Below are 12,515 nucleotides of genomic sequence, written 5' to 3'. Positions count from 1 at the left end.
AAACAAAACAGAAAATAAAATATCTCGTATGTGATTAATTAATTGTCAGATTATGATTGTAATATTAATCGTAGAAATCAAAAATAATATGTAATAAATTTCAATTTCAATTTATATCGATAGCTGAATACTTATTTGGAAGTGAAATTTCATATGAACTATAAAGTTCACCGGATAATTTAATTTAATAAAATGATATCGTTTGTCCTTAAAGTCGCCGTCAACAGAATTTGCGAACAATGTAAACAAACCTTGTATTCAAAATGGCTTGAATTTACATTCTGACTAATCAAATACTGGCTTAAAAATGTGTTATTCAGTCAATTAATATAACACCATGATCCTAGACCATTAAAACAATAAAAGAGTGTTGGAATATGGATATTTCAACCATTCAGTTTGTTTACATTGTTCGCAATTTCTATTGACGGCAACTTTAGCAAAAATTTATTCGTGCCACGCGACTTCTATTTAGGCTCTGCGTCTGCTTATTAGGTATTTCGTTATCAAAGCTCTTCAAATATGATTGAAGTAACTGGCACTCATTAATACATCGTAGTCATACCTATTGACAACTGCGTTTTCCAAGAGATAAACCGAAAACCAAAACCTTATAATCAATCCTAACGAATCAGATGAAGATATGCCAAGTGACGGTGGTTTATAAAAGGATTTGTTCATTATTTTTTACTGCTTTTAATACCATTAATGATAAGTATATCAATAAAAAATAATGTTTTTCAAAAATATACTTATCGTTTTTTTATCAGCAGTTCAATGGGCCTTAATAATTCATTGCACTTTTATGAGCCCTTGGGCGGGTAAATTACAGTTTTATAGGATACTAGCGTTTGCCCGCGGTTTTGCACGCGTTAAATTCGATAACCTAGCCATTAAATAAAATTTTTGAAAAACCCCCTACACAGTGGACCGATTTTCATGAAACATGGCAAAAGCGTCTAATTCAGCTTTCAAACAAGAAAAGCTAAATCTAAATTGGTTCATGCGTTACTACCACACCGCATGCGTTACTACCGGGAGCTACGATGCCACAAACAGACAGACACGTCAAACTTATAACACCCCGTCATTTTTGCGTCGGGGATTGAAAATTGCGCTCTCCATCCCTTCAACTATCTCCACTTAAAAAATCGCGTCAATTCGTCGCTCCCTTTTACCGCGAAAGACGGACAAATAAACAGACACACACACACACTTTCCCATTTATAATATTAGTAAAAGTAAATGGAAGTATGGATTAGTATATTTAGTATGGATACAAGGCTGTGGAGAAAAGTCTTTAATATTTATTTAATATTTATTACAGATACATCTAGTGGTGACTAGCGAAACTAAATGCGATGTTCAGCTGTCATCAACCTAGCAACATGGTCTAACAGGATAGGGTTGCTGCAAGATTGGAAATGGACTCGGTCAAGAGATGTCACTATAGAGACGGTAGGTAATATTAATGGCACAGACCTATGTAATGGTGCTCCCACACTGGACTGTAATAAATGTTATATAACAGCCAGTATAGGAGCACCATTATAAGTATTTTTAATTTATTCTATTAACATCGTTATTTTCTACATTACGTAGTTTGTGCAAATTAACAATGGTCAAATAATCTGTCTTAATATCAAATTTGTACTTAGTAACTAAAACGACGGGGTGTTATAAGTTTTGTGTGTCTGTCTGTGGCATCGTAGCTCCCGACGGATGAGCCGATTTAGATTTAGTTTTTTTTTGTTTGAAGGCTGAGTTAATCGGGAGTGTTCTTAGCCTTGTTTCATGAAAATCGGTCGGGGGTTGTTTAAAAATTTTAATTTTGTGGTTAGGTTATTATAGTTACGAACAAGATGAAATTACCTATTTCAACATTAATTAGGTAAGTTCGTTTTCAAAATTTAGTCCACGAAGTTTGTCAATCGAGTAAAATTTACAAACGTCTTAAACATCAACAACTTTTTAACCCCCGACGCATAAACGAAGGGGTGTTATAAGTTGGACGTGTCTGTCTGTCTGTCTGTCTGTCTGTCTGTTTGTCTGTCTGTGTGTGTGTCTGTCTGTGGCATCGTAGCTCCCGAATGGATGAACCGATTTTGATTTAGTTTTTTTTGTCTGAAAGCTGAGTTAGTCGGGAGTGTTCTTAGCCATGTTTCATTAAAATCGGTCCACTATGTCGCGGTCGGGGGTTTTTTCAAAATTTTAATTTTGTGGTCAGGCTATTAGCTTTGAACATTATTGAAATATATTATGTGTATTTATATATGTAACTTTCTGCAGTTAATCAATTTTCGGTTGAAATCACTTCACTTCAAAGAAAGCCGTGCTGAAGACACATTCGGGTTTTAATTTAATAACAATTTGATTAACCCCGCGCGGTTCAATGCACATTTAAGGGTTCGCTACTTTGATCTGCGTTGGGTGAAAATATAAAAACCTAACCACAAAATTAAAATTTTGAAAAAACCCCCGACTGCGACATAGTAGACCGATTTTCATGAAACATGGCTAAGAAACACTCCCAACTTACTCAGCTTTCAGACAAAAAAAACTACATCCAAATCGGTTTATCCGTTCGGGCGCTACGATGCCACAGACACAGACAGACAGACAAACAGACAGACAGACAGACAGACAGACACACAGACAGACACGTCAAACTTATAACACCCCGTCGTTTTTAAAAACCGCTTTAGTGTACACACAGAAACTTACTATAGTACATTCTGGCACACGCAAGACCCAACTGGCCAGGAGAATAAGACTAGAATTAAAAAAAACTAATCTACAGACGAAGATTTTGTTCCCCGCACAACCACATATATTTTTCTGAAGTCAAAGTTCAAGGTCATCGCAATGTTTCCGTCAAGTTCCGTTTTAGTATTCATTTTTTAAGGTTCCGTACCAAAAAGGTACAACAGGAACCCTTATGGTGCGACTCTGTCCGTCTGTCTGTCCGTCTGTCACATTCCTAAATATCTCGAGAACTACTAATGCTATCAACTTGAAATTTAGAATAGTTATGAACATTGTAAACCTCTACAAATAGAAAGTATAATTTTTTTTAATATATTAATTTTAATTGTAGAAAATGACCAAAATGAAAGGGGGGCAAACTGTAAATTTCAAGTTACTAGGTAAAGTGGGGTATCGTTGGAAAGAGCTCAAATTGAACGTAAATAAGCTATTTTTTATAATTTTTTTTTTGTTGTGGAAGTTTAAAAAAAAGAATTTTGAAGGAAAATGTATTTTGAAAAAGATACCGTTCAATTTACCCCCCTTATCTCCGAAGTTTACCAACGAAAAATTATGAAAATTTTAGTAAACATTGGTTTTATGCTAAATATTACAGGAAAAATATAATCGTGTTTGTATTTTGAATACAGTTAATTTGACTTTATTTTTTTTTAATTCACAAAAAACTTTTCAGATTTTTACTTTCAATTTACCCACCCTTGCGGATGTATATCGTACTTCAAATTAATACGTAGATGTTACGTAAATCATCTTCTGTCAAATAATAGCAAATTGACCGGGAGATGGCGCTATACACAATAATACTTATTAGTGCCTATACTTTTGTCTTCTAGTCAAGTCATTAGAGTTATATGAAAATATGAGATTATTTTTACTAGGTAGTTTGAAAGAAAGTTTGTACGGAACCCTCGGTGGGCGAGTCCGACTTGCACTTGGCCGGTTTTTTAGGGTTCCGTAGTCAACTAGGAACCCTTATAGTTTCGCCATGTCTGTCTGTCCGTCCGTCCGTCCGTCCGTCCGTCCGTCCGTCCGTCCGCGGATAATCTCAGTAACCGTTAGCACTAGAAAGATGAAATTTGGTACCAATATGTATATCAATCATGCCAACAAAGTACAAAAATAAAAAATGGAAAAACATGTTTTATTAGGGTACTCCCCCTACATGTAAAGTGGGGGCTGATTTTTTTTTTCATTCCAACCCCAACGTGTGATATATTGTTGGATAGGTATTTAAAAATGAATAAGGGTTTACAAAGATCATTTTTTGATAATATTAATATTTTCGGAAATAATCGCTCCTAAAGGAAAAAAAGTGCGTCCCCCCCCCCCCTCTAACTTTGGAAACATATGTTTAAAAAATATGAAAAAAATCACAAAAGTAGAACTTTATAAAGACTTTCTAGGAAAATTGTTTTGAACTTGATAAGTTTAGTAGTTTTTGAGAAAAATACGGAAAACTACGAAACCCTACACTGAGCGTGGCCCGACACGCTCTTGGCCGGTTTTTTTCTAGAATGTCATTGACTAAGATTAATCTATTCCCGATTAATATAAACCAACCCAAATAGGCCTGTGAGACGTCAAAATAATTAAGAATTATTATGTCAATTTATATTACAGTTAAATCAACCTATCTCAAAAACTATAAGAGATACTTTGATCAAACCAAAAATCGTTGAAAGAGTTAATTAGCATGCATCAACTTTTTACGACTTTTGATTTCCTTTAAGAAAAATGTTTTTTGAATCATTTTAAAAGACCTTTCCATTGACGTCGAAAAAAAAAATAATTACATGTATGGGGGCCCCACCCCCAATTCTTTTTTTTACTATTTAGTGTCATAATTTTGTAGTGGTTCATACAACACATATTCCCATCAAATTTCATCACTGTAGTACTTAAGTTTCCGAGTAAATCGCTGACAGACGGACAGACGGACAGACGGACAGACGGACAGACGGACATGACGAAACTATAAGGGTTCCGTTTTTGCCATTTTGGCTACGGAACCCTAAAAACCGCTACTCTTAAGGGGAACTGGGCTGGACATGTCTGCCGCATGCACCCTGAATGGTGGGTCAAAATGGTTACCGAGTGGGACGCACGGAACACCGTAGAGGGTGCAGGCCGAAGTGCACAGGCCAAAAAAGAGATGGCGGGATGACTTGAACGCATTCTATCCAAGCTGGCAGAATGACGCACATGACAGGGTTGAGTGGAAGAAGCAAGGAGAGGCCTTTGCCCAGCTGTGGGACACTACAATAGGCTAAAAAAAAATGTGACGTCACCAGACCACACACAAGAAAAGCTAACTTTTTTTTACAACAGACCAAGATCATCGTAATTTTCTCTCCATAAAGCTCTCTTAAGTCCCGTTTCAGTTTAAAGTTAATTTTTACAAGACTCAACCCCCGAGGCGAACGCTTTGTAGCGATTGCTTTCATTCGCTCACTGGGTTAATTTCTGTGATGTTTCCAGCAGACTTTGCGAGAAAAATGCTTTTTCTATATTTGAAAAAGTGATCTTATATCACAGATGGTTATTAAAAAGATGAAAAAGGTTGTTAATAAGGAATTCAGGATAATATTGAACAATGTTTTGTGTAAGACACATAAATTTAATTGAATTAGGTTAGGTAGGTACTTGTCAATTCGCCAATGCGCTAAATGAGAATGTAAAAAAAAGTACGTTCCTGTCTGATTAGTTTACGTATCCAACAATTTAATTCTTTTTTTCTACTCCCGAACTGTTATTCGTCATTTACAGGGTCGTGCATAAATCTTTAAAACCCTACATAAAAGTCTATTCCCCAAAGCCAGCGTCCGACGGCTTTCTGCGCATGCGCGCAGTATCGAAAAAACTGAAAACGCATTGTTTGGCTCTGTAACCATGGCAACGCATTGTTATAACGATACTGCGCGCGTGCGCGGGAAGGCTTTGGGCAGCTGAGCTGACAGTGCGTCAAAATACACGAAACTGCGAATTTCACGAAAGTTAGTCAAGAAAACTATTAAAAACTAAGTGCATGGTCGTAGAAAAAGTATTGTATGCAACGGTGTTTGAAACTGAGTCAAATAATTTTTAAGAAAAAAAACCGTCGCCTTTCGGGTTCTGGTGAAAGCTACTTTGCGAATGTTGGATTATGTAGAAATGTGTAGGTATTTTTTAAAACTGCTTTTAATGCTTTAATTATTAGATGGCAACACAAATGAATATACGTGTAACGTTAAGGTTTGAGGAGTTTCCTCAATTCCTCATGAATCCGATTATAAGAAATCGAAGCTTGACAAACTTTGACTTGAAAACTCAATATGCTTAACAAACATAACTAAATAAATGTCACTGTTCTGAACTTAAATGCATGCTTTTCTTACAAAAATACCAAAGTCACTATGAGTGTGCTGTTCAGATTTGAGGAGTTCGGTTCTGACCATCATCAGCAGTTCCACTGCACCAAATATCACTGTTCTGGACGTAAGTGCATGCTGTTCTTATAAGAATACCAAAGTCACTATAAGCGTGCCGTTCAGATTTGAGGAGTTCGGTTCTGACCATCATCAGCAATTCCACTGCACCAAATGTCACTGTTCTGGACGTAAGTGCATGCTGTTCTTATAAAAATCACAAAGTCACTATAAGCGTGCCGTTCAGATTTGAAGAGTTCCGTTCTGGCCATCATCAGCAGTTCCATTGCACCAAATGTCACTGTTCCGTACCTAAATGCATGCGGAAGCCGTAAGTTTGCGCATTGTTGGCCATCAGAACAACTCAAGATGACATCACCGCTGCTTCGCTCCCAGAGGCAGGCGTTGTTCATTCATGCACGTAAGGCGTTTGGGATGCGGAGCTGCTGGTCGCAGGACGGCATCATATTCGTGAAGTTGGCCTGCGGCCGGCGCGAGCGCGTCGGTTCCGAAGAGGATATTGAGCGCTTGAAGCAGTCCAATAGCGGTGTGCAGCCGCCACAGCCGTTGTCTACTCCTGAGGTCGGTGCCGCGGCTGCGGTGAACGCCGGAACGGGTCCCTTCGGCAGTGGTCCTGGCAAGTCCAAGCGTAGATGAAGTCTAAGTGTTCGCCTGTTAAGTTGTAGCGTTCCTTAACCTTGTTTTGCTTCTTTATGTATATCTTTATGTATATTTTTACTGTGGCAGCAAGCGCTTAAAGCGCTTTTTTTGTTATGTACTAAATGCTAGTTACTTCCACTTATTAACATTTCTGTAGTATTACCCACTTTATTTTAAAAAATACTTAATAGAATTTTTTTTTTTTTTTTTTTTTTTTTTTTTTTTTTTTTTTTGCTTTGGCTTTTACTCCCTGCCAATTTGCACAGGGTGAATTTGCCAATGTCAGTGTTGGCTTGGTGTTATCGTAGCTTTGACTTTCACACGTGAGGAGAATGTTCGGTATTTTTATTTTTTTTAATTTTTTATGAAGGATGTGAAGGAAAACCTAAAACAAAACATTTGTTATGAACGTCACTGACAAACACATGACAACACTTACACAAATTGATTAGCGAAGAAGCGGGAAGCGGATGACAGAATGTTAGTAATGCCAACATGAGGGAAAAGAAAGAAAAGAGAACCATATTATATGTATAATAGGAATAAATGAAGTAATAGAATATTATAGATGAGAGTGAGAATGAATTTACGTTATTTATAGTTTAATGTTATTTGTTTGTAAATATTTAATTAGGATAGAAGTTAAGGTCGAATCCATGTAACAAAGTAGCGAGCTAAAGCATATAGGTCGTGGTACACTTTCGGGCAATACATCGTACAGTGAGTAGCTACACATTGAACAAGAAAAGAAGATGTGATCCAAGTTACCCTCCTCTTGCCCGCATTGGCATAATGAGTTCGCGCGGACACCAATCATAGCCAGAAATAACGGAGTGCATACTTTTCCCAATCGCAACCGGCAAATTGTGGATATAACCCATTTAGGAGAATTACGAAAACGATAGAACCACGGCTTCCGAGTGATACGAGGTTGCACACATCCATAGTGCTTGCCCGTCTGCAATTTCGAGATATCCCATTGCTCCTGCCATGTGGCAAACATGTCTGCGAGTGCGCCACTCAAAAGGTCAGTACTGTAAATTACCGATTTCACTGAACCAATGTCGATAGCTTGCCTTGCCCATGTATCAACCATCTCATTGCCATTAATGCCACAGTGGCTAGGAATCCAACTCAGAACTATGGTTAGACCCTTTGACTCACACCTGCGAAGTACGGTTTTGATTTCTAAAATCAAAGGGAACTTTATTTTCATTTTAAATTGGTTGCCAATAATAGCCTAATATATAGAATTAATATATAGAATTTCTTTGTATCTTGCCAGTCATTTGACGTTTTGTTTGACATTGACATTTGCTACGTCAATCTGCATATCATGTTTAAGACATCTTTAAAACAACTGCGTTTTATGTTCTACTATCTCACTATAAAAATGATTGTTCTATCGTATTAACTTGCTGCCATTCACATCCTGTTTAAGTTTATATTTTTTATTTTTTTGTGTTTTCGTTTTATGTTGATTTAATTATTATTTTCCTTTCTCTCTGTTTGTATGTATCTCACAGGACCAGCAGGATTAGCGGAATTGTGTGGCTATCTTGCATCAACTGTTATTCCATATATTATTTAGGTTTATTTTAGTGTATATATTTATATTTAACTGTATTTTTTTTTTTATATATGTCAGATGACGAAATCGAATCCTTCTATTCTGCTAGCGATGATAGTTCTTTGTTTCATTCATTACACAGTAACTCTGATTGTTCTCTTACACTGGGCGATCTTGTGTCCCGCGAATTTCATAAATCTAGTAACTTCAACGTGTGTCACATTAATGCTCAGAGCATCCCTTCTCACTATAGTGAGCTCATAGACTCCTTTCAAACCGAATTTCTGCATGCGGTTCTGGTGTCGGAGAGTTGGTTAAAACCCACCCTTAGTTCAACGTCTTATTCCTTGCCTGGTTACATTTTAATCAGAAATGACCGAACTGGCAAGGGTGGTGGTGGTGTTGCCATTTATCTCAAGAGTTCCATTCCGTATAAAATCCTTTCTGTTTCTCAATCTCTGTACTCTGGTACTGCGGAATGGATATTTCTTGAGATAAATGTCAAAGGGGTTAGGGCCGTTCTTGGGGTGGTTTACTGTCCCCCCACCGTCGATTACTTCTCCGACCTTGAACGCATTCTTGAGACCTTGAGCGCAGACTACACTCACCACCTGATCATGGGTGATCTGAACACTGATCTATGCAAAGATACACCTCAATCTCGTAAATTAACATCTCTACTTAATTCAGTTAGTTTTGGTCTTCTTCCCCTGGAGCCTACCCATCACACTTCTTCTTCAGATACGTGGTTAGATGTCATTCTGACCTCATCACCTAGTCTTGTTGCTAAACATGGTCAGTTCTCGGCACCTGGTTTCTCTCACCATGATCTTATATTTGCATCGTATAAAATTAAATCACCTAAATATAAGCCCGCTCTTATTAGCATACGAAGTTTTGCTAAGATTAACTCTGATGCTCTTTTAAAAGATGCCAAGTCAATCGACTGGTCTCCTGTTCTCACGGCTACATCAGCCGAAACCAAAGTCTCATTGTTTAACGCTGCTACTCTGACACTTTTTAACAAACACGCACCCATACACACCGTGCGTGTCAAACGTCCACCGGCTCCCTGGATCACCGAGACTGTCCGCGATGCTATGAGGAAAAGGAACCGAGCTTTTACCATTTTTAAGCGTAACCGTACCGACGAGAACTTTAGACTTTTTAAGACTGCTCGTAATCGTTGCAATCAGGTGGTGCGCACAGCGAAGCGACGGTTTATACATCACAATGTCTCATCTTCTTCTATGGCCGATGTCTGGAAGTTTCTCAAATCGCTTGGCATGGGAAAACCTGCCAACGGTTTATCTGATAGCACGTTTTCTCTTAATGACCTTAACTGTCATTTTTCTTCTGCCCTTTCTGTTGACAATATAACTAAGGCCGTCACCCTCTCTAACATTTCATCTCTGCCATCTCCTGTCACTGATATTTTCTCCTTTTCACCTGTTTCCGTATCCGATATTAAATCCATAATTGCAGCCATCAAGTCAAAAGCCGTGGGCTGTGATGATGTCAGCCGTTACATGATTGTATCAGTCCTTGACTGTATGCTTCCCGTAATAGCTGACATCATCAATTGCTCTCTGGCTACTGGTGAGTTCCCTTCCCTTTGGCGTAAGGCTTTCGTTATTCCGCTACCGAAAACTAGCAATCCCACCGCCCTCAGTAATTTTCGACCAATTTCCATACTCCCTTTTCTCTCTAAAGTAGCTGAAGCGGCGGTGCACAAGCAGCTATCTCAGTTCATTTTTTCGCACAACTTGTTGAGCCCGGTACAGTCAGGTTTCCGTCCCAGTCACAGCACCTGCACTGCACTTATTAAAGTCACAGAGGACATTCGACAGGGCATGGAGAATCAAATGGTCACAGTACTTGTTTTAATAGACTTTTCCAACGCTTTCAATACTGTTGATCATGACATACTTCTTGCTCTGCTGAAACATTTGAATGTGTCTCCTACTGCCCTAAACTGGTTCGCTTCTTATCTTTGTGGCCGCCAACAAGCAGTCAGGGTTGATCGGTCTCTGTCTGACTGGTGTAATCTTGCGACTGGCGTGCCCCAAGGTGGTATTTTATCTCCATTATTGTTCTCCACCTTTATTAATTTTATCACACCTGGCCTCCGCTGTTCTCACCACTTGTATGCCGATGACCTGCAACTTTACGATCATTGTGCTGTTACTGAACTTCCGAGCACTATCAACAGACTTAACCTGGACCTCTTACACATTCAGCAGTGGTCTGAGAAGTATGGCCTTTTTGTAAACCCTTCCAAGTGCCAAGCCATTGTCATTGGCAGTTCTCGGCAACTTGCTAGACTAGATTTCAATGATATTGCTCCAGTAAACTTTAATGGTACAGCTATTCATTTTGGTCATAGCGTCAAAGACCTTGGTATTTTGTTGGATAGTACGATGAGCTGGAGGGCGCAAGTTAACGAGATCAGCCGAAAAGTTATGAGCTCTCTCCACTTTCTCAATAAACTCAAGCACTTTTTGCCGATTAAGACCAAAATTCTTTTAGTAAATACTCTTATTCTACCTTTAATTGACTATGGTGATGTATGCTATCCGGACATCTCTGAAGAACTTCTAAATAAGTTGGATCGCCTTCTCAATAACTGCATACGCTTCATTTTTTGCCTACGCAAATATGATCACATCTCTTCTTATCGTTCCCAGCTTGGCTGGCTTCCCATCCGTCAACGACGCAGTGTCCGCATGCTTTGCTCTTTATACTCTGTGCTTAATGATCCACACGCTCCTGTGTACCTCAAGTCCCTCTTTCAGTACTATGGTGTCTCTCGCGAGCGCCGGCTCCGCTCTTCTGGCAATATGACCTTATCCATCCCACCGCATCACACTGGCTTTATGTCTTACTCTTTTCGCGTGCATGTAGCGCGCCTTTGGAACTGCCTTCCACTACATATTAAAAATGCTCCAAATAAGTTCGCTTTTAAGAAATCTGTACGTTCTTTCTTTGCTGGTAGAATGAAGGATTCCTAGTTGTTTTTATATATGTATGTATGTATGTATTTTTGGAAATATATATTTAGGTTTATGTATATTTATTATGTAAAGTTTTAGTAATATCACCGCCCACAATATCTCTGCTTTGCCTAAAGGTTGACTGGTAATGATTGCCGCGAGAGTATGTCGCCGCGAGATAGACTACCCGTCCTTATGTCATTAATACAGTTAGAAGAAGACGTGTCATCTATCTCGCGGCGACATACTCCCGCGGCCATCATGTGCTAGGCCTACTGTTCCTTTAAAAACACAAAAATCACCATATGTATGCCTTTCAGATTCGAGGAGTTCCCTCGATTTCTCCAGGATCCCATCATCAGAACTGGGTTCTGAGAAAAATGGGACCAATCTGTATGTATGCATTCAATCAAAAAAAAAATTTCAAAATCTGTCTTACTAGACAGATTTATACGACGACGGAGATATTGAGGAACTGAGATTATCCGCGGACGGACGGACGGACGGACGGACGGACGGACGGACGGATTGACGGACAGACAGACATGGCGAAACTAAACATACGGAAAAGAAAACATACAGACGACTTGTGAACCGTCCTTCTTGAGAGATTTGAGGCGACGGTTAAAAATACTCGTGGCATCTTACCCACGCCACTCATCTTTTTTGACCTCCTTTAAACGCCAGGTTGCATAAAATACTATTTCCCCTCACTAGCTCGGAAACACGTGTTTTGTCTCGGCTAGATGGCGCTAATATTAATATTTGACATTTTAACACATATCATATCAAGCTAAGAATATGGACCACATTGTCAAAACTGAGATTCAAAAGTTTTAAGCCTGTGTCGAGAGATGGCAGTCTATGCACTCTGATTACACATTTTACTTTCACAGTAACTCTATATAACACTCGATCCTCTTTGTATCTACGTATCTACTAATAATACTAGCGAATATGTCAGTAATGTCAGGTGAGTGAAGTCCCCAATGCTAGCACGATCGCGTTTATGTTCAACATAAAATGTCATAAAGCATTCATCACGAAGTAGTACTCGTAAGAGGGGACGAATGTTATACCGCTGCCACACACTCGACGAGCGGCGTGCGTAGGCGACGAAGT

The sequence above is a fragment of the Leguminivora glycinivorella genome, chromosome 27 (assembly GCF_023078275.1).
Source record: "Leguminivora glycinivorella isolate SPB_JAAS2020 chromosome 27, LegGlyc_1.1, whole genome shotgun sequence".
Lineage (NCBI taxonomy): Eukaryota > Metazoa > Arthropoda > Insecta > Lepidoptera > Tortricidae > Leguminivora > Leguminivora glycinivorella.
The sequence above is the reverse complement of the archived record's forward strand: the minus strand, read 5'-3'. Positions refer to the sequence as shown.